Source organism: Corvus hawaiiensis, chromosome 11 (genome assembly GCF_020740725.1).
Source record: "Corvus hawaiiensis isolate bCorHaw1 chromosome 11, bCorHaw1.pri.cur, whole genome shotgun sequence".
NCBI classification, from domain to species: Eukaryota; Metazoa; Chordata; class Aves; order Passeriformes; family Corvidae; genus Corvus; species Corvus hawaiiensis.
Genome location: NC_063223.1, coordinates 15716581 through 15738567, shown reverse-complemented (window position 1 = coordinate 15738567; position 21987 = coordinate 15716581). Strand labels below are relative to the sequence as shown.

At 37.7% G+C, this 21987-nt stretch overlaps 1 protein-coding gene across 17 annotated transcripts in view; it reads right to left on the bottom strand.

Moving 5' to 3' along the window:
• Positions 1-15764, bottom strand: part of ERC2 (ELKS/RAB6-interacting/CAST family member 2) — a 431283-nt gene extending 415519 nt beyond the window's left edge. For 8 of the 17 annotated variants that reach the window (XR_007206021.1, XR_007206023.1, XR_007206025.1 and 5 more), the window contains exon 1: positions 2718-3090. The gene's annotated coding sequence lies outside the window, so the exon portion shown is untranslated. Of the gene's footprint in view, positions 1-2717; positions 3093-10188; positions 10243-13434 lie in introns of those variants that run through there. The other 9 variants (XR_007206018.1, XR_007206026.1, XR_007206028.1 and 6 more) reach the window with 4 other exon arrangements.
• Between the last annotated feature and the right edge of the window lie 6223 nt (positions 15765-21987).

Here is a 21987-nt window from a genome sequence, read left to right as displayed (position 1 = left end):
ACAGTAATATTTCCTAGGTGGATCTACTAAGATTCTCCATCTATATATATATCCCAGGCATTAAAAACTAAATCAAACAGATGATAACAAGTATATCATAGTGCATAAAAACATAAAAACAGTCTAAGAGATACAGGTGGGAGAACATACGTTGTCTTTGGAAGTGATACACAGGCTGGTTGCCTCACCCTCTTTGAGGGGTGAACAACCCACTCTTTTTTCTTAGTCATCCTTCAAAGGTCAGTAAGAATCATCTTTCTAAAGCAAAAGAAAAATATCACCTTGAGCATGCTTATACAAAAACACACATGCTAAATAGATAATTCTCTAAGTATCACATATATTTGACATTCTAAAACGGTTGAATGTGTTCTTTTGGTATTTGGCTGCTAAGAATATGGCCCACACCTTTCTACAGCCTTCAGATCAGGCAAGGAACAGCAGGAGGGACCAGCATGGACAATGGATCTCACACTACCATCACCAGAATTTGACTACCAGTAGATCAGAGGAGTTGAAGAACCACCCACAGGACAAGAGGTGGCAAGATGGGTCTCCTCCAAATGCTGCCAAACCACAAGAAAGAGGATAACGAGTATAATAAGTTCAAACATGTAGTTTCAACCTGAGCTGGACAATCAATCCCCAGGGACTGCCCTTAGCTCAATAAGCCTTTGGAAGAAGAAATTACGTTCCCCTCAGTCACTGGACTGAAAGCCTCTCCTTCCTCCCAGATTGCTCTAGGAAAAGTGAAAATGCTAACTCACCTTGATGCCTTTGAAAGCCATTTTACACTGAGCTTCCAAACAAAAATAACAGTAGTGAAAAGGCTTCTTTCAAGGCACTGAGGAGATGTGGAGTTACTTTCACACACAGCCCTTAACACTGTCACCCACGAAGCCAAGGCTTGGACTGTAAGTTTCTTCCATCAAGAAACTAACAAAGCTTTTCCCACGGAAACATATTCCTTAAGGGAACTGGATTTACCACTACACGCTCTTCTTTTAGGGTCTGTTTCTGCACATGCAAAGGGCCTTTTTCCTCCTCGTATTTGGGGAAAGGAACAACCGGGGAATGCACTGCTCCAGCAGACGCGACCTGCGGGGATTGCGGCTGAGGGAGCTTCGCTTGCTTTGCTGCTGGTGGGGGTTTATGGCTGGTGTTTCCTTCACCTGCGCTGTGGGAGCGCTCGCCATCCCCCGCCCTTCCATGGGGAGAGTCCAAGGAAATCCTCCCGACAGAGGGACTGCTTTGGGGTCCCCGGAGGGACATGCAGCGCTGACACAGCCGCCTGCGGGAGCCGGGCCGAGAAGGCGGCCGGGCTTGCTGAGCCCTCGCTGCCGAGCAGGGAGGCTGGAAGGACAGTCCCCAGTGCCCCCGGGGCTGGGAAAGGGCCGCAGGACGGCTCCCCCTGCGCCCCCGATCCAGGATGTGGAGCTCTGCGATTCCCAGGGAAGGAAGGGAGCGAGGAGGGCGGCAGCGCATCTCCAGCATCTCTCCTCAGGGCAGGGCGGCGGGGCAGACACAGGGGATCTGCTCCATCCTCGGCTTGGCCACGGGGAAACCAAGTTCCAAGGGAGAACCGACTTGATGGAGGGGAACCTCCCTCCCTTCCCCGCCCCCCGAGGAGGGGGAGCCGGAGCGGGGCCTGCGCCCGGCGCGGCCGCCGGGAAGGGGCCGCGTTCGCGGCGGCCGCCCTGGACACGCACGTGGGGCTGGGGACACGGAATGGAAATGAAAACAAACCCCGAACGGACAAACAGCTAAGTGAAAACCTCTGGTTTAGAAAGCCGACCAGAAAACTAACCCTGACAAGTAGGATTTGCCCTCCCCTTGGCTGCACTTATTGGCCGCGCTCGTGTGCAACGAGCTTCTATCTGCCAATGCCAGTGGTCGGCCGGCGTGTCCATCACCGGGGAAAGAGCAATTCGCCGCTAAGGGAGTAGATTCCCTTCCATCCATCACAAGGCTTAGCAGGTAGCCGCCTAGAAATCAATCATACACTAATAAAAAAAAAAAAAATCCTTCTCCATCAAATTACTAGTATAGTACTCCCAGAAAAATAAGTATGTATCCTTGGTGAACACAGGCGTGGATTTTATCACATGCATCACATCCATCATTTGTCCAGCCTAAAATGTAATTATCTTAAAAAAAAATAAATAAACCATAGCATCATAAATGAGGGACCCCAGTAAGTATTCAGTAATTATATAACTGAAAAATAATATCCTGTTAGCTTCTGTTTCCATTTGCCAGCCACTAGAAAGGAACAAATCTCTCACCTTTTTCCTGACATGGTTTTTAAAACACCAAACATTATCCATTATTTAGGTATAAATCCAGGAATTTCCAAAGCTCATCAATTCTATTCTAGAAAACTTTAACAACAACAACATTTTTAAACACTAGGCACAAGAAGGAAAAAAAAAAAAAAAAAAAAAAAAGAGAGTCTTACGGCTGCTTTTAATAGAAATTGCAAGAGAGGTTTCTGGTTGACGATGCTGTAGGGAGAGGCACTCTGTTACCAGAATAAGATGTGCACTTGGTCCCATTTATTACAACGTATTTCCAAGGCAATATAAAAAGCCTATTCTGCAAATTCATCTCCAGATTCAGCTACCAGATAGTTGTAAAAAGCAATATACAGCGATTTCATTAATCACAGTAAATTTACAGTCATGTATCCCAGCCATATTCTTGCTTAAGCTTCTCACCTTTCAAATCATTGCATCTGCCTTTCGTCCTCACATGGATTTTACAACATCACGTTTAGCTGACATCCCATTTGCGCGGAGGAAGGCGGCAGCAGGGAGAGCCGGAGCCGCGGAATACCTGCGAGGGGGTGACGAGAAGGAACCTGCTGCAGTCGGGGGAGGCTCGTGTGCCCCTGTCCCTCGTCTTTCTGTCCCTCGTCTTTCTGTCCCTCAGCGAGTCTCCCTCAGTCAGCTGCGAGCCCGGCTGTCTGGGTTGCCAGTCCCTGACTCAACATTCCCAGCATTCCCGAGGAGCCGGGGCTCCAGCGGCGCGGCTCGGAGCCGCCGGGGGCGGCAGCAGCAGCAGCACACGCACCGCAGCCCGTGATTCCTGCGAGCGTTCGGCTCCGTCCATTCATCGCCAGCCCGCGGCTTCCAGTCCCCACCCAGCGAGCGGCTGCGAGTGTGTTACTCATTGTGAAACAGCCTAAAAATACACCTATGTCTGCGTAAAACTGCAGAGGCTAAATTGCTTTCTCGCCCCTGTTCACCGAAGGCCAGAAATGTTCAAAGGCAGGTGCTTCAGAATATGATGTCTAAAAAACCTTTAGGATATGGGTACATTTACATAAACGGAAAAAAACCAGAAATCTGAATCCGTGTTCGGTTTAAGTGTAAAAGAAATTAAGATGACATCCATATGTATCTGTATTTTTTTCAAAAGCAGTATGCAGGAAAAAAACCCACAGATTAGCTGCTGTGCAAAGCCTGAAAGCTTTTTTCATAAGAAAACTGCAAACTGCATTAAAAATTATTTCAGAGATTTTATTGTTCGACATTAAGGGGAGTGAGAGAAACTTCTATAAACATCACTGGCTTCTCATCCTAAGAAAGGAGATTTTGTTCCTCTTCTATTCTTCCCTCTTCTCAACTTTTTTTAATTTAATTGCTCAGTATACAATTATAAGTGATCACCCTTGGTCTTTAGCTTCAATGCACCTTCATACCTTACCCTAGACAAAATTTCAAAAACTTATTTTATCTGCCTCCTCTTGATCTCATTGCAGTAACAATGATTTTAAGAACCACTTCAGAGCTGTAGTTGCTTTATTATAATCTCTATTTTACTTCTCTTGCCCACATATACACCTATAAATGCCACTGTTAAACATTATTGAGAAGAACAACTTTTATGAAATTACTGTTAAAAACTATGTCAAATCAAATTGATTTCAACCAATCAGGCTTAAAATTAGCATAATCCCTTCATTGCTGTATCTGAATTATCTGCAGCCAGTTGAAATAATTGGTTGTCACAAACATTTATTTGGAGATGCGAGAATGCCATTCCCAGCAGGAGTATAGGGACACACTCTCTGTAGCCACCTACCTTAGCTATAACTGCAATAGAGGGCAAATATTTTTTTCTGAGTTCAAAGTAATGGAATAACCATGATTAAAATGCAAACTTCAATTGCTTTTAAACCTTATTACTTATTTGAATACATTTCTGTTAAAATAGTTACAAAACCATGAAAAATGTGGACAGAGAAAATCTGTTCCTGGAGAAATTAACAAGAAGGGACATGGTTTTGTATACAAACAATTTCACTTGATCTGAAAAGCAAACAAAGTATTCCTCAGGAGTTAACAAATCTGCATCTGTAAGAAAACAGATAAGCACTACAAAATGTGGGTCACTACACTGAATGCTTAAAAGCACAAGAAGTGTCCATTTTCAGTTTAGCCCTTCATTTGGATTCAGTGTGAAATAAGAATCTCTTCCAGACCTGTCTCAATATTGCTAAATCCAGTTCTGTCTCAGTACTGTTAATGATGACAGGACTTTTGTTCTAAGTGGTGTCAGCTGCTGACGGTTTTTTAAACATGTCACACCATTCCTGTCTATATGAAAAGACAAAGAACATCAGGTTCTGCCTTATCTTTCTTGTGACTCATTCACTGGCAAAGACTGAGGGCCTTGTGATAGCCAGCAAAAGCCAGGAGCATTCTGACAGAAGACCAGTAGCCTAAGAATCTTCTTTCCAAGGAATAATCACTGCAGGAAGACAGAGAGCTGCCATAAGGCTACAACAATACTGCAATGAATTAAGCTTGCTATCATTCAATAAACTTTGTAGCAGAATTCATCACAGCCCATCTCAGAGCAGCAGACCCTCTGCAGGGGACTGTCAGTGTTACCAGTGTCAAAGAACAGAATATACCCACTATGGGTAAAACCATTGTAGAGCTTTGTGGGAAAAAACATTTTGCCAAATTGTACTCAAAAAGACTTGTTAGAGAAATGTGCAGTTCAAGAGAAGGGGGGAAAAGTAATCAGAATTTTACAGCTAATCTACTTATTGTATTAGTAGAAACAACATCCATGCAAAGACCCTCAGGGTCACATAATCCAAACCCTTCAATAATATTCATTCCTTACATTCTAGACAAGGCTGGAATCCAGATGCAAAGGGGAGGATAATAACAATAGTGTTTACTTAAGGCTGACTTCTTTGCAGCTGATGAAAGTTCTCATTTCAGTCTAATCACAGGACCATCTGTGTTGTCCTTGGTGCCATGATGCAGGTGGGTGCCATTAAGCACTAGAAGAGTCAGATCATATGAGTAAACTACCACTTTTTTAATTGTAAGAGGTTCCCATTAACTACTAGGCATCTTTCAGCCAACTGTTAGAGGAAAGCAGTCTGTTGTAAAACTTAAACCACTATTTATATTATAAGGTGCCATGTGATGCTATGCCTAATGTTTGCACTTGTCAATAGTTTCTGTCGTCAAATAGATTTTTGGCTAGCACACTTCAGTTTATTTGTTTGCTACCTTAAAAATGCAGTATTTTCACAGTTCTTTCTGCTTTCACATCAGGAGCTGTAGAAACCCCACTGAAATTAATGGCAAAATTCTTTCTTATTTTAATGAGCCCACACATTAGGCCCTAACAAAGTAAAGTACATATGAAATACAGATTTTTTCAAGTCTCTTGTTTTCTTCAGTCTATGCTATACTGATTTTGGACAAAAGGGTATAAAACACACTTATTACAAACATTCTGTTTACTTATTCTTAGTATAAATAATTCAAAATCATGTATAATGTTACTTATTGTCTTCAATTCCTGTGCATCCCTTCATCCTTCCCAATTCTCTCTCTTCTCACCTGTGGTACTAAGACTTTAGCAGCAGCCAGCTCCCTTTCATATTTTGGTGAAGATGGATGTTATTAAGGGCTTAATTTTTTTTTAAACAGAAATACAAATTAATCTTAGTCCCTGCTGCATTAATTCCTAGCAAGCAACTGCAGGTGTGTGCTTTAAAAACCCAGGAAAATGTATTTCAGCTTTAGTCATTGAACCTGGCCCTGCTCTATTTCCTCTGTGCTTCCCGATTTACACTGAAGGTTGCAGAACTAAGAAAACCAAAAAATATTGCATTTACCATGACATGGTGATCAGATTGTGGGTAAGCACTTGACACAAAAGAAACAAAAAGCTCCAAACAAACAAAATAATTGAAATAAACTTCAATTTTCTGTTGATTTCAGAATGAGGTCCTACCAGTCTAGTCCACAGAGGTTGTGCACTTAACAGTCATTAAATTATAGACTACTCTTCCTTTATTAGTTTATATATTCACCTACAAATACCTATCAAATTGAGTTACAAAATAGTTTCCACTACATGTTAAGCTTCTGTTTTTACTCTCCTCATAACAGATCACCCAAGTCTTGGTTTTAAAAAATCATCAGTATAATTTATTTGCTTTTAATTTACATGATCACGTGCTTTACACAGGATGGAAAAGTGTTACTTGGATATACCTGAACACACAAGAGGCCATTAAGGAATTCATTATAATGTATTATAATGCAAAAAAACAAACAAGGAAAATATACTCTTTTGTAATTGCATAGTTTAGCAGTTCATTTTGTGCTACACAGCCAATCTATTCAGGGTAGAAATAAAGCATAGCACATGCTGTTAATATCATAGTTTCAAACAGAGTAAAAACACTAAAATAATTTAATAGTAAAAATACCCATCTCACAGAAGTTCTCCAGCTTCTACTTCTCTGAATAGGGCTATTAATAGGCTTTTACATCAACTCTACAATGTATTTCAGAGAGTTTAAAATATTTCTTAGGAAAATTCAAACTCCAGGGACTTCTAACATTAGTAAATGTAGCTTAAACATCTTGATTAGGTTTAACATTTCCAATTTTATCAATGGTCCTTTATTTTCCTGGTTGGAAACACAGCATTACTGCTACTGCTATTGTACATATGAATGTACACAGTGACTGTTAAAAAGAAATGCTGCTAAATAAGCACTGGCTAGTAAACTCTTGGATGCTGGTTTGGGTTTTTTAAAATCAGTTTAGACACATCAACACTAAAGTCCAACTGACTTTTCAGTAAGGATTAAGCTTCCGAACACCAACCTCACTCCTGAAAAGTAAACCTAGATACTAAAATTTTACTTACAAGTGTCAACATGAGGCACTTGATCTAAAGGCAGCCGGGGTTCTCTTCTTAATTCTCCAGTTACAGAAAACAGAAATCTCCTTCCCTACTTACAACCTCAGCCTCTACAGCAAAGTTGGCAGGTACAAACATTAGGATTACAGGACTACTTACCCCCAGCACATCACCTTTTTCCAGCAGAGCTACAGAGCAGTTAGTCAGTGAGAGAACCTTTTATTGGTAGCCCAATTTCCTCCAATTTTAAACAGCTGAGTACTGAAGCCTGAGGTATTGCCTTAATCACATTTACATGGTGGGAGGACTTGGGCAGGAACCAAACCACCTGAGCTGGGGGAGCTAAACTCCATCCACCAGAGCAGTCCCCAAATGGAACCAAATTTCTGCAGTGAGTAGGGCCCTATGAGATAAACCAAATTAAGGAACAGTGTGAAAATAATTAAAAACAGTAGCCTTGTATGGCTACTTCAAAACTGACAACGAACCTACAGCTGAGTCCCTGCTTTTGTGCTCATTGTGGATTCTATTGAGGAGCTGCTATCCAACAGAATAACAAGAAATACAAAACACCTGACCTTGGATGGCAACTCCAGCTCCCACAAATGTTAGTTATTAGCTAATAACTGACATTCCATAGCAGGTGTGAGTGTCACACTACTGTTGTGTTTATAATAAGGTGACTTGATAGTCTTTCATCTGTTATTCTATATAGACACACTGAAGACAATTTCTAGACTGTTTTGAGAGGGTAACACATTATATCCACTTCATAATACTTCACAGGATTAGACAATCTACACATTTATGGGGAATTAAGTTGGATTTATTTTATATATTAATTTAAACAATTTACAATGTGGTTTTATAGGTGCTTTTACAAATATATTAGTACTCCTCTGCATGAAAACATGCAAAAATCTCCACAAGTTCCCCAGTAAAAAATCTATGATACAAAGGTTCACATTGTCTCAATCTTGAAATCATCTTCACTACAAAGCCCCAGAGTCTTTAAGAAAAAAACCCTTTTTCCTGCTTTTGTGATTTATCCAAAACGTTTGTGGTACTATGCAGAAAAACCAGTCCAGAGAACACAGGAATGTTAGCTTTCTATCTTTACTAATGTAGTTTTTGCTTCGTGTACAACCTAAGGTTAGATAAGGCATCCTACATTTCAGTAACTAGACAGTTGTCACATACTCCATAATCTTCACTGAAGTAATCTTAACTTTGTTGTCCCATTTTACTCACAACAGGATCTCATAACCCTTGAATTTCCATTTTGTCATCAAGATTGTCAGTGCTGTGACACAGAAGAATAAATAGCACAAGTAATTCTGAATACTTCAAAGTTCCAGTCTTTAAAATTGAAGAAAGGTTAAATATAGGCTTTAAAGTATCCTTTTATCAGTGTTTCTGTGACAATCATCTACTACCCTGACTTTGTGAAGTATCAGGACTTCTCCCACATTTGAGCAAAACTTGGCCACTACTTGAGGATCTGACTTCAAGAGGTTATGTCCCCTTATCTTACCAATTCTAGAACTAAAAAGAGATCATGGTCTTTTTCTCATTTATTTTTATCACTTAGAACCACCTCTGTAAACTGTATGAATGTTAGCACATGTAATTAAATTTTTATACAACTCTCTGGTATAAAGAAGAAATGGCTTAGCATTATCTTGATTTGTGCCTCTGGATTCTCTCAGCTCCAAAAATAGCATATTCCCATGTAGAATTCCTGTTGGGAATATGCACAAACTTATGCCAGCTTCCAAAACATGCTTGAGAACTGGGATAGAGGGAGTTTGTCCAGTCCAAAACATGATTGTTCTAACAATTCAGCAGTTCAGTTTCCGTGCCAAGAAGTGTTTCCTGAACCTGTTTAATTTACTAGCAGAAATGTAACTCTAGGTGAAACTCCTTCTCTCTGGTTGATTGTCTGACTACAAAAGCATCTAATGAATAAGTTCCCCTCAGAACCTGAAATGTGCCTTTAAAGAAAGCCTACTTCAGTATTGATGATTGCAGATGAAGTGCTTTCCTTAGGGGCATTTAGATTCAGGAATCAACTTGGTAGTGCCTTTTTTGCATTCCTCCCTTGAGAGTTTCTGCTTTCTTCATTGCTCCAATCCCACTTTTACATCCTATTCCACTCATAAAGTTTGCTTATCTTTCTCACTAAAGCAATCTGTGACTTCAGTGATCGAAACACAACCACACATTGTAACTAAAGAACTTACATATATACCACTAATGGAGGTCGACATTAAATTCAACTGATGACTTTTAATTTCTTTAACAGGCTATATAGAAAATAAAAAAAAAAAAAGAGAAAGAAGGCTCACAAGTTAAAATAGAAAGGGAGAAATATTTTTGATTGTTAGCTTGACATTATATAACATTTCCCTACAACTGGGTACAAAATGGCTGCTAAAGTACAGGAATTCCTCCCTGCCAGTCTGGCACTTCTATTTCTAGTGGTCTGCAAGATTCAGCGTGTGCAATTCGTGAGCATGACTGTGCCTGAGGTGTGACTGTGCCATGAGGGAGAAGGTGGCTCTCGTAATAAAGTTCTTGCAAATTCAAGGGGGGTTTTTTTCTGTTATCACTTGATAAAGTATCACTTATAGGAAAAAAAAATCCACGTGTGATTATTACTAATTTCCTTTGTCCATTTTTGTGAACTTTCTCACTGTTTAATTGACTTTATTGGGAGAGTCAAATTAAAAAATGACAAACAAACAAAAACACAATAGGAAAGTGTCAAACTTTAAGCTTGGTAGAAATAAATAATAATTGGGGGGGGGTTCTTTCCCACCAGTTCTGGTTATGGATTAAATATACCATAGCAACTTTAATTTCCCCATAATTTTTCTGCCCATTTAGACATAATCTTGGGAAGAAAAAATTTTAATTAGCTGAAAAATTACACACCTGAAAACACAGGAAGGAAAATAAAGCCTATAAATAATTGTTACTCTATCCTTCACTCACCTTTAAGGGTGAAGAAACATGTATGCTCCTGTCAGTGCACTGGTATCAAGTATTCTTTTGGCAGATGTGAAAAAAAAAAAGCAGAAGAAAACCATCATCTATGCTGAAGCAATACAGAAATGATGAGAAGCAGATTTAGAACTCCCAGAAAAAGCCAGGCAATAGAAAAAAATAGAAGTGTTGGTAAAATTCTTTTGTTAAATTATAAGCTAGATGAAGAAATAGCAATGCAAATTTTCCCTACATTTACCAGCCACAGGCAAGGTAAGAGAAAAGCAATGGAAAACCTCACAAATACAGCTTATTTCCATTTTTCACTCTTTCAGGATGTCAGACACCGATATACAAGTGAACTATTGACTCTAAACAAAAAGATTTCTCATGTTGGATAAAGCAGTATTTTGCCATGCAGTACTGAATTTATTCTGAAATCTTCAGGGCAATCAGAAAGCAAATATGTATAGCACAAGAGAGACAGGCAAACCATATGTTACAGCAGCAGCCACTGTGAAGGGAAGGATAAATGCATTAATCACTTGAGTACAGCTCAGTTTAAAAGATTTTTATAAACCATGAAAGATCAAACTACAATACAGAGCACGTTTTCTTGATCCCTGAGCAACCTGTGCTGCTACTGCTGTATGAGAGCTGTATGTGACCGACCATCTTTAATATGAATTAAGAACCAGAGAGACCTTGGGATAAAACAGGAGGCAGAAGTAACAGCAGCAGTATTTTAAATAACATTTTTCTGCCTCTTATTTACACTTACTTAAATTTCTCTGCTCGTAATTTAAATGTACTTTCAATTTTCAAGTATATATTTTTATTTCCTGCATTAATTTTTTTTAATAGCTTGACCAGGCAGCCATGAAGAGGAGTACATTTGAAAATTAGTAGAAATACTTTGCAGCTACAGCAATTGGTCTAAGAAAACATATTACGTCTCTGCACAAACCTTATCTCACTGGAAATATCTTGTCTGCTTCTTTCATGCAGCTAATTGAATTCATGGTTTTGGTGTTAAGGTTCAGTTGCAATTTTAGGGTCCTAAATGTTTCCATGGCCTGTGCTTGACAGACAGAAGGGTTAACTTAGAAATAAAAGGTAATCTAAGCAAAACTACTTTGTGGTTTTTAATGAGAAGAAAAGATTGCAACATAGGAGAAAAACTAGAGAAAACAAAATATTTTGGAAGTTGACAGTTATTTAATTTATAATAGTTTACAATTATATTAATTATTAATAGCACTGTTACTTCTGTGGTATCGTTACAGAGCAGAGATTATGGTGATTCACAATGTATTATAAGGAACACAAGTGAAGAAAGAAGATCAGGCTTACGAAGGATTTAGTTTGGTATAGCAGCAGGTTCTCAGGAGCCTAAGGTGAGTTCAGGTTGTGAGCGCATAAAGCCCCCGGATCTCCAAGACCTCTAATACTGCCTGTCGAGCACACCCATTACTGAACTTTCCTGTCATACCTGCTAACACAAAGGTTGGTAAGCAAGGAAAAATGCCTGGCAGAAATATTCTGGTTACACTGTTTCTTGCAGGGCTCCTACCTGCATTCAGTTTTCATGAGCTCTCAGGAAAGCAGACTAGGGTGCCCAAAGGCTCTGAATCTTGGTTTCAGGCCCTTCTCAGACACTGACTGCACTGTAACACAGGTTTTCTTTTTCTTGCCAGACTACTTTCTTTGCTTCTTAAGAAGCTGCAGGTTGTTGATTTTTTATAGTCCTCTTCTTCCTCCCAATTTGTTTGATAAACACAATACAGCAGCAAAGGCAGCTGTGGAACTGAAGGATGGTATTTGACAGGTAGCTCCTGGTGAGATGCAGCCAGCAGGGGTATAAAAGGCCAAAAGCATGCCTTTGAAAGAAGAGTCACGTTCTTAAATATTGAGACGTGATTCTGTTAAGATAATACTTGCAATCAGCACCCAGCATGTGCTGCAGCCACGTTCTGGAAGACAAAATTGGCTGCCTCAGAGAGTTCAGCATAAAGCAGACGGTTGGGGTACTGCAGTTCTCCTACACTAAGTTATTAAAAGACAAATTCTGTATGCTACTGAAGCTCAAACTGAGGTGTTCCAAAATCATGCAGTTCTGATATAGAACAGAAAATATTCAAGATCTGCATATTGCCATTTGAAATTGGTCACCAAACCTACCCATATAATCAGTGTGGATCTTAGAGATGCTTTTGGCAGATCAGCTTGGAATGTAGAACGTTTTCAGAAGTGTAGAAATGACTAAGACACATCTAAGTGGAGGAAAATAAACTTAGGAAGACATGAATAAGAGAGGTGGGGGAAAGATCAGAAGAAAGTACTGCAATCATTAGAACTTTTATTTGTAGAAGAAAAAAATCTCCATGTTGCAATGGAGTGGTTATGGACTGTGGTTATGGACATGGTACTAGAAGAACAAGTGAAAGCTGCCCAGTTACTGGTGAAGTACTTTTTATTAGCCCAGGTCCAGCAATGGTCAGCACTTCAAGTAGAGTGATGATGATGCCTATACCAATCACCTCTGGTAGTCAGGTTTTGATGGAATTTAGGATACAGCATTATCCCTGAGACTGCTATTTTCTTCTTATAGTAGAACTATTCTAGGACTATTCTAGCACTATCAGTGCTATTTTTTGTTGCAGAAACATAAACTGAAGTTTCAGTCATTTGAAATACTGAATCTCTATACATTTTATCCCCCCTTTTCATAAGACATGGTCTTTTCATGGTCTGATTTTGAAGGGAAACTTTCCAAAAAAACGTAAATTGTCTGAAACATTATATTCATTTTTATATGCTGCTCCCTCTGCTGCTCTCCTGATACAATCATATTTTATAGGAACACAGTAAGAATACTTCAGAGCTATTTTTATATTTCCCAAGTTATTTATTTGCAGTTTGAACTTGTTTGTTAGCCATAATTTGAGTAAGCATATATCTAAATTATTGTTAATATTAAGCACATATCTCTCTAGGAAAAAAGGGAACAATTCTTATTTTTAAAGTGCTGATATACAGTTAACTGGATAAATTTACAGTAGATAAAATAGCATTTTTAAATCTAAAATAAATGCTTGTATAATTTTAGTTAAAAAGTCAGTTTGTGTCAAATTAAAGACTCATCAAAGACTACAGAGCATCTATATGTTAGATACAATAACAGACATTTGCCTTTGTCATCGGAAGAAAAAAAAATCTATTGATAAGCCTAAGTTATATTTTAGGAAGTATTACCATTCTGGTCACTCAGTTGATTCCAGACATCCTTTGGACGATCTGTTGTTATTCAGAAGTGGTGTGTCCTAAGGACAGTAGAGTGCAACTGTGCTTCTTCTTAGTTATTTCGTGATAAGCATTAGAATTTAGCAACTCCAAGAATTAAAATGGCCTCTTGCAACAGGGGCCCTCCTGCCAAGGGACGACATCCATGGGTCCGCAGCTTCTGTCACATGCAGCCTATTGGTTGTTTAGTTGGTAAATACAAACACTGCATAAATCAGGAACATTTTCAATCTAAACAGGGATAAAGTATGACAGATGGGTGTAGAACACAGATGGAAGGAGGGAATACAAAGTCTTCATTGCCATATCATACTTATTAGGAAGACAAAAATAGCTGTGTTTCTGAAGCACCTATAGAATGTATTTTGAGCTTGGAACTCTCATAAATCAGTTCCTCATAAATTGCTCAGCAGCTTCAGTCCTTTAGGCAGTCAGCACTCACACTGCCCCTATTTTTCTCCCTTTTTTTTTAATTTAGCACCCATGACAAAAAGTTCTAATTGTCACAGACATCATCTTTTCATTCACCAAACCAAGAGTTAAATGTGTAAGCATTTTATGATCTCCATGACACTTCAAGTGGCCTTAAAATTTAGTTTAATCCCATGGTGGTGTTATTTGGCTTATTCAAACTTCACAGGTATACAAAAGTCATTCAGAAAGTTCTCAAGTGTTCTATGTTGTTGATTTCCTTAGCACGAGAGAAGAAAACACAGTCATTCCTTTTTCATAGGGAAGAGGTGGAAGTAAAAAAAGACACACAGGCAGAAGGTCCCTTCTATCTATTATCTCTCTCTCTAGATATGTATATAGAAAGGGAGAGATCATTCAGACAACCACACCTTCTATACTGCAGCTATCAGGGGTGAAGTGTATACAGCAAGGCCTGGGTAAGGAATCCCTTTCAGAGAAGCTTTTATGCAAAGCTTCAGTCCTTCAATTTGCCAATTATTTAAATCACTTATGAAGTATTATATATCATACACATGAAGAACCATGTAGCCTTTCTAATACTATTATTTTCAGTATTTTGCTTCTCCCTGAGACTGAAGAAAAGGATTAATTTACCTTGAAAAAAATTAAACTACAATTTTTCAAAAGTCGCATTGCATAACACCACGTAGCCATAGAGATGAGATGAAACTGCATTTTTCTGTGTTACTGGAAACAAGAGCAGTGTACATGCTATGAAAGGAAGATGCCACTTAGAGCTTAATCTAACATATTTGAAAAAAAATCTTATCAAAGTGTTTATTAATACTGGTCTTTTTGCAAATGGAAAAGTGAAGCAGGGAGGAAAGAGGTTACACCCTAATTATCCAGGAATAGCAATCAATGTGTTTGAGCTCCTGGCCATAGGGCAATTTCACAGGCTGTCTTTGGAAATTCCATTTGGGCATTTCTGGCAGAATAGTAGTAGCACACAGTCTATCTAGCTCTGTAATTTAACTCCCAAAATATAAGTCAAAAAGCACTCACAAACATACAATTGGATAAGAATAATCATCCAAAATTTCAGGGAAAATATTTGTAATCACTATTAGAAACATAAATGGTCATTACTGTGTCAGTGTGCAGCCTCTATACTTGCAGCTTTCCAGATAAAGCTTCCTTTTCTGAAACGTTCATTGGCCTGGCAATAATCCTTTTAAACCCCAGTTATTTTCAACTTAGTGTACATGAAAGTGACAGAATTCAGCTCATTCTTATGATTATGATCCAATAATGTACACTTCTGAATCACCCATGTTGTGAAAGCATACTCAATTAAAAAACCTAAGTATGACACAACACTACAGAACTCCCTTTGAGAAACTGGTAACTTTTTATAACCTGTAAAGATTTGTGCAAGTATGAAGCAATTACTTGTAGATACTGAAATAATGGCTGGCAGATTTCATTTGCTCCAGAATATAATACAGCAGCACTATCAGATGTGCACTTGCATTACAGCAGGACAGAAAAGTCCCTGCAGAAGGAACTCCAGCCTGACCTGAGCTCCAGTGAGCAACGTTCCATGTCATGCTTGTCATCACCACGTTCAGGCCCATCCTGCACTAGTCAGATAAGTGTTTTTTCTTTGAAGCACAGAACATTTTTGAAAGCCATGGCACAACAGTTTTATCTCCTTTTCTTAATAAATCTACTTTGCCCAATCAAAAATAATATCCTGGATTACTGGTGTCCCAATCTGTTTCTATTCAAGCTTATCTAAATCAACAGTGTGAAGCTTTCAGAACAAACAGAAAAGAAATACAGTAAATACTTATATTTTTGGGTAAGCATGCTTATAAGAACTCCATATATATATATATGTATATATATTTAATATATGTATGTGTGTATACACACACCCCCACATATATAAAGCATTCATTGTAAAAACAAAACAGTTGGCAAAGCTTACTCATGAAGTGGGACTGAATCATAAACCGTTCAAGAGATCCAGGCTGATTTCCCAATTTTCTGCAAAACAATTATTGCCAGATATAATTAACATTCTCTTCAAAGATGATAAGGACTACAACTAAATTAATTTACATGCTCAGAAATTCTAAAGCACTAATGAAAATGATAATACTCAGCAAGTAGCATTTGTTGAGATTCATTAAAATTATTTTGAAATATACCCAAGTTCAAGCCCAACTTGGTTTAAGAAGCGAGTTACAGTTAAAGAGTTTTGCTTAGAAAACCTGAAAAAATGGGACACTCATACAAAAGATGATGGAAAGCATCACATTAGCATAGGTCATTGTTTTCTTTTTTGTTAAATCTCCATTATGCTGCATTTTCTGTTTCAGCTATACCCAAGGTTTGGACACGTTAAAAATAAGGCATAAGCATAAAAGCAAAATATTTCCAATTCTAAAAGTCTTTTTTATTGTTAAATTTAACAGGGGACAATTCTGTGTAGTTGATGTTTTTTAACCAAATCAATTTCTGCAATTACTTCTTCTACTCAGAGCTGAATCTGCAATTACTGCTTTGGTTATCTTTTTTATGCATGATTTAGCCAGTCAAAGATCTACAAAGTACTGCACAAAATATGAAAGAAATCCAAGGAATTTCGGAAATTGAACTGTTAGGACACAGTTTATAAACCCACAGAAATCAATGAAGTTTCACCTATTGCCAACTGTAACTACAACTGTCAAATTCTGAAGGAGAGAGGGCAAAACTATAATAAAACTTTCCATTTGGGATCATTTATGATACTGTACTAATTGAGTTCACCATCACCTATAACCTGTAATTGTTAACAGTATCTTTGGAAAATGCATATAAAATTCTGCTTTCCCAGCAAGAATTTGTCATACAGTTACTGGGACTACCAAAATGGCAAGGAAAAGGGCAATTTATTTTTTATTATTATTTTTACATTTAGGTTAAGTACTCTAGAACAACCATAAAGAAATAAATGATCGACCAAACAAAAATACCCCATGGAACCAAACAGAAAATTGTGCTAACTATAAATGTAACTTTTTCCTTCATATTCTTCTTACTCCAGATAATGCAGAAGGCAATGTTTGCAACAATTTATCCCTCCTTCCTCCAAACATAAGTATGAATCCAATTAAATATACAGTTCAAACATGAAGGGAATGTGCTGAAATTTTGGGAAGAAACCAATACTCATAAAAGGAAAGACTAGAAATATGGAAATGCCTATGAAAATGACAGTTTACAATGTAAAAAGAAAAGGAGAGATGAGGAAATTTGGTAGAAAATCCTACTATTTATCCTTCAGCATAAATACCTTCATATTCAGTCTGCCGAAACTCAAGATTTTTGCTAATCAGAGTAGCAAAAATACAAAAGCATCTGAAAATGGCTCTAGAGATGTCTGCTTGCTCATTTTTGCCTGTGGCCCACAGATGTGCTTCCCTACCCTTATCAGATAAATATGCTTTGATGTAGATTGGTCATCTCAACAAAACTTCTAAATACATAAAATAATCCCATATTCCCTAAACATCACAATAGTATATTATTTTTTTCCTAAGTCCATGTTACACTAAAGTGTAACATTTGTACTGACTATTTTAACATGTGCAGCACTTGTATAGTTGCCCCCAATCAGAAATAATTTGAAAAAGTATGCAAAACATTCAGTTTTGAAGAAAAAATAATTTTTGTACATGCTGTCAGGGTTCCATTTGTTTTCTGCACGAAAATAAACCCCTTCATACCTGCCCTCACTTCCCAAGTTGAGGGAGCTGTGCAACTCAGTGCTGAGTCCACTCTAAAATTCCTGAAAAATCTGGCCTTAAAAATTGAACCAAGAAGCCCCAGGAGCTCAGAACATACCTTTTACTTTTCAGATAGGATCCATTATGAGAACACATGGTTTTACTTTCCCTCAGGGGTTCCTCTGAACAGTCCCTTTGCCCAAGTTCTAGCAATCAGAATGGTTCAGACTGAATAAGTTAAATCTTATCCCAAGACAAACAATATAACAGAAAGTAATGGAAATATAATTACTAGCATTCATTTGCCAAAGCTATCATTTTCTTTTTTATTTCTGCAGCTGGTTTAACTTTGATTGTTTCAGTGCTTTCTCCAAGGATATCCTCTGCATAATGATTTGTCCAAGCTCTGATGAACATTTCTTATTTAATGGATATAGTTGTTTTTATCTTATGAGTTTTTAATTTACGGCCATTTTCTTCTTAAGGTAAGTTGCACTTTTAAAGTGTATGTATACAGAAGCAGAATAAAGAAGGAAGATATCTGCATAATCAAGTGCTTGCTCAGAAAAATTCAATGGCTTGACCCATTTTTTGTATGCAGAGGACATAACTTTCTCCCTCTTTTCTCCACTCCTTTGGTCTACTTTAAGATAACATTTTAAATTTTTAAACTATAATATAGTTTTACTTCATTAGTTTTTGATTTACTACAGTTTTGCCAGGTTTTATGAAACTCATTAGTATTTGATAATAATTACAAACAATCATTACTAGTTTAATTATTTGGTTATTTTCTGCTGTTCTTGCTAAGGTTTTTGTTGTTTTTCACTTAGTTTTCATTGGGGTGTGTTCCAATCCATACTGATTGAATTCTTGTGAGGACAGTTTCTTCAGTCTTCATATTGGACATTTATGTTATACCTGCTGTGAGATATTAATTTTATAAAATTAAATGCTTCTGCTATGCAGTAAAATCTCGTCAGTTCACACGGGCCAGTTACTATGCAGGAAGCTGAAGAACTCACCAGTGCCAATTTGATGTCTCTATCCAAAAGAAGTCTCCTTCAAGAAAAGTAGTAGAAAATTTGACAGCCTATTGGAATTTTATGAAGGGGAAAAATGGGAGACCAAAAAAAAATCAGGCTTATTAACCTGGAGCAAAAACTCTGAGCTGTCAAAGGCTAATCCTGAGACGCTTGCCATGTCTTAATTAAACACAACGTGGGCTGATAAAATGCAGAGAACCGACCTAAACTCCCTCCTGTACAGTGAATTTCTGCCTAGACATCAAAGACTATTTTGAATTCTCTGCAGCTTGCAAATTGTACTGAGCAGTTGTCAGATTTCTGCATAATGCATTTCAGTCAAGGCTGCAGAAGAGACTCATTTGTAAGTATTTTGCAGATGCTTTCCTGACAAAAATGAAATGTAAAGTGGTAATCCTTGCTTTTATAGTGTTTAATTATAAACTATATCAAAATATATTTTTCGGGAAAAAAAGAGATTTACCATCGTTCCAAAAGAACACTGATACATCCCCACTTAATAAGCTGATCATTTGTAATTTAATTTTTTTTAAAAATCCAAAGTTGACACTACATATTAGCATTACATAAATAGCATTCTGATCTCATTACCAGAAAATACTGCTATTTTGATGCAAAATTTATTCTTTCCCAACATTTGTTGAGAAATGTATTTGTAAGGCATATGACAACTTCATGTTTTGACAGTCACTCTGTATTACAGTAAAGGACCATGAGGTTTTGTTTCTTTGCTGGTAAGAATGTAGAAAGAAAACTTGGTAAAAATCTGCAGCCCCTCAGGTTCTTAACTTAGACCACAATCCATTCTTTTCTTGATTACCTTTTGCCTTACCATGCAGTAAGTTCTACACTTTGTACCACTTCTATTGTAACTCTACATAGAAATCCTTTTTAGTCACATAAATGTTGAAATAATTTTTGTGACGGATTTGAGTTGGGTTTTTTTTTTGTTAAGATTTTCATGTGAAGAAACAGGACAGGAATTAACTGTGAGGAGAACTATGGCTATGTGCAATTTGAAAGTGCTGCGCACCAACAGATACGCAGTAACTACACCTGTCCTTCTGAAGCAGGCTCAATTTAAAACCTGGGTAGCCTTTTTTGGAAAGGATCCCGTTATGTAATCTCAGAATAATTCCTACAAACGATGGTGAGTGCAAAGGTTACCATTCGTAGGTGTGCATGAGATACCCAAATACACAAAATACTTCACAAATACTTATGGCAAATGCTATGAAGCCCAAGCAGCCAATTGAAGGGTTTATCTCAAGTGGAAATTAAGATTTATTGTTCTGATGCAGTGCAGCTCCACTGGAGCAACAGCTATTTTTGCCACATTTTGATCTGACTGCAGCCCAATCAAACCCATGGACTTGAAGGTTATGAAAGGAGAAGACTGCTGCAAGTTTCAGTTTACATAAATTTGGGTTGTGTACTCCTGAGTTTCTCTTCCTAGTTTAATGTTGTTCAGTAACACATATGCAGCAAGAATATATTTTCTTTAAATTCTTTATGTGCTTCTTGGTGGTCTAAACTGTGCATATTTCAGAATATAAAAGTATTAATCCTCCACAGAACAGGTTATGCAAACACAATGCCCCTGTTCATAATCTCAAGAATAACTATCATTTAAATCCATCTGTATGAAGGGAGGAAATGTGCAAAACCCCACACTGAGAACAAAAGTATGGTATAGATGGCCTGCACATTTCTTGGCCACAAAGGCAGGTTTCAGAAACTGAATTCCTCTGTTACAGAGGAATATATCTTAGAAATATTCCAGTGTTTAAAAACTTCTCAGTATGTAGTAATCTATGATATCAGATATAAAGTCTAATTTATGGACATCACGTAAGCCCCCGTTTGGAATTATAGTTTAGAATCAGAACATGCAGTCCTGTATCAACTGGAGTATCAAATAGCAAATTATTTTCTTTAAAGAAAGATTTTTATTTTATTTTAACACTCAGTTTATTTGGCACACAGATCACACGTTCATTCCATTAATCATCAAGTGTGTGCTGGCTAAAGATTAACACCATCTCATGCTGGCATTTGATTGCATTCAGTTGATAGTTACTCTTCATTTTGTTGCTTTTGCAGGAAGCAATCACAGAAACAAGTCTACAAACTTCCATTTGCATTACCTAAAATGTATTGGAAGCAAGGCCAAAACTGTTTAGGCTTCCCATTTAACTCCAGAAGCCCTGAAAGCTACCCAAGAATTTGAAACCTTAAGGACATTCCTGATTTACTTTACTGCAATGCCTGGGTGTGCCAGAGAAACTACATGCTTGTATTAAGAGGAAGAATAATGATTTCTGCCCATCACTGTAGGGTATAAGGATACACTTTCTATGCAAGTCACATTATTCTGAAAAGGTTTGGGAATCCCTTCCTCCAAAAGTTAAAAAACAGAAATTAATGGACTCAAACCACACTAGCAGTATATTCAACTATTTAAAAAACACTTGCCCATGCAGCAACAATGCCAAATACAAATCTGGCTACATTCCATATACAAGCCCCAAAGAAATGTATTCTTGTGGGACCCTCTCAGCTCCATTTGTATTGTAAATACATTTGCAAACTGAATTCCAGGCCAGATCCCCATTGTTCCAGCTTCCACAAGGCATCACTAAGAGTGGTGAATTTAATCATTGTGCCAATCCATTTATTCACCTAGAAAACAAACACAACCATTCTGAGTGGAGTTCTCATGAGTGTGTGATTGAAAAATCAATGTGACTTGTTCTTGTAAGTCAATTAAGACCAGATATTAATGGTATTTATGTGTCTGAGATCAAGGCAGACACCTGATGGGGCTTTCATAACACCTACCTCCCACTGAAATCTCATCCTCTTACCTTGCTTATATGGGCTATTAAAAAGTTTAATGAATGAGTGATTGAAGTGCTTGTATAGTGTTTCATGATCCTTAGGAGAGATGCATGTAGCCTGAAAGCATTTTTATTTAGTCCTCTAGAATGATAAATCAAGGACTTAGGAATGCTGATGATTATCAGGAAATGAAATAGAGCCTGGTAATGCTTTTCCTGCAAGCACTGCAACAGTCCTTGCATTTTAGAAGCAAGTATTACCTCCTCTATTCTCCTTTCTAAAGGCATAAGCACTGTAAATAACATTTTTGGACAAGCAGTAAAGGAAACAATCTTTACATTTCTTTAGATATTTCATTTCAACTCCTATGCTGTCCATTATGTTGGATTCTGATATATCCACATGAAATTCTGCAAAGAATCAGT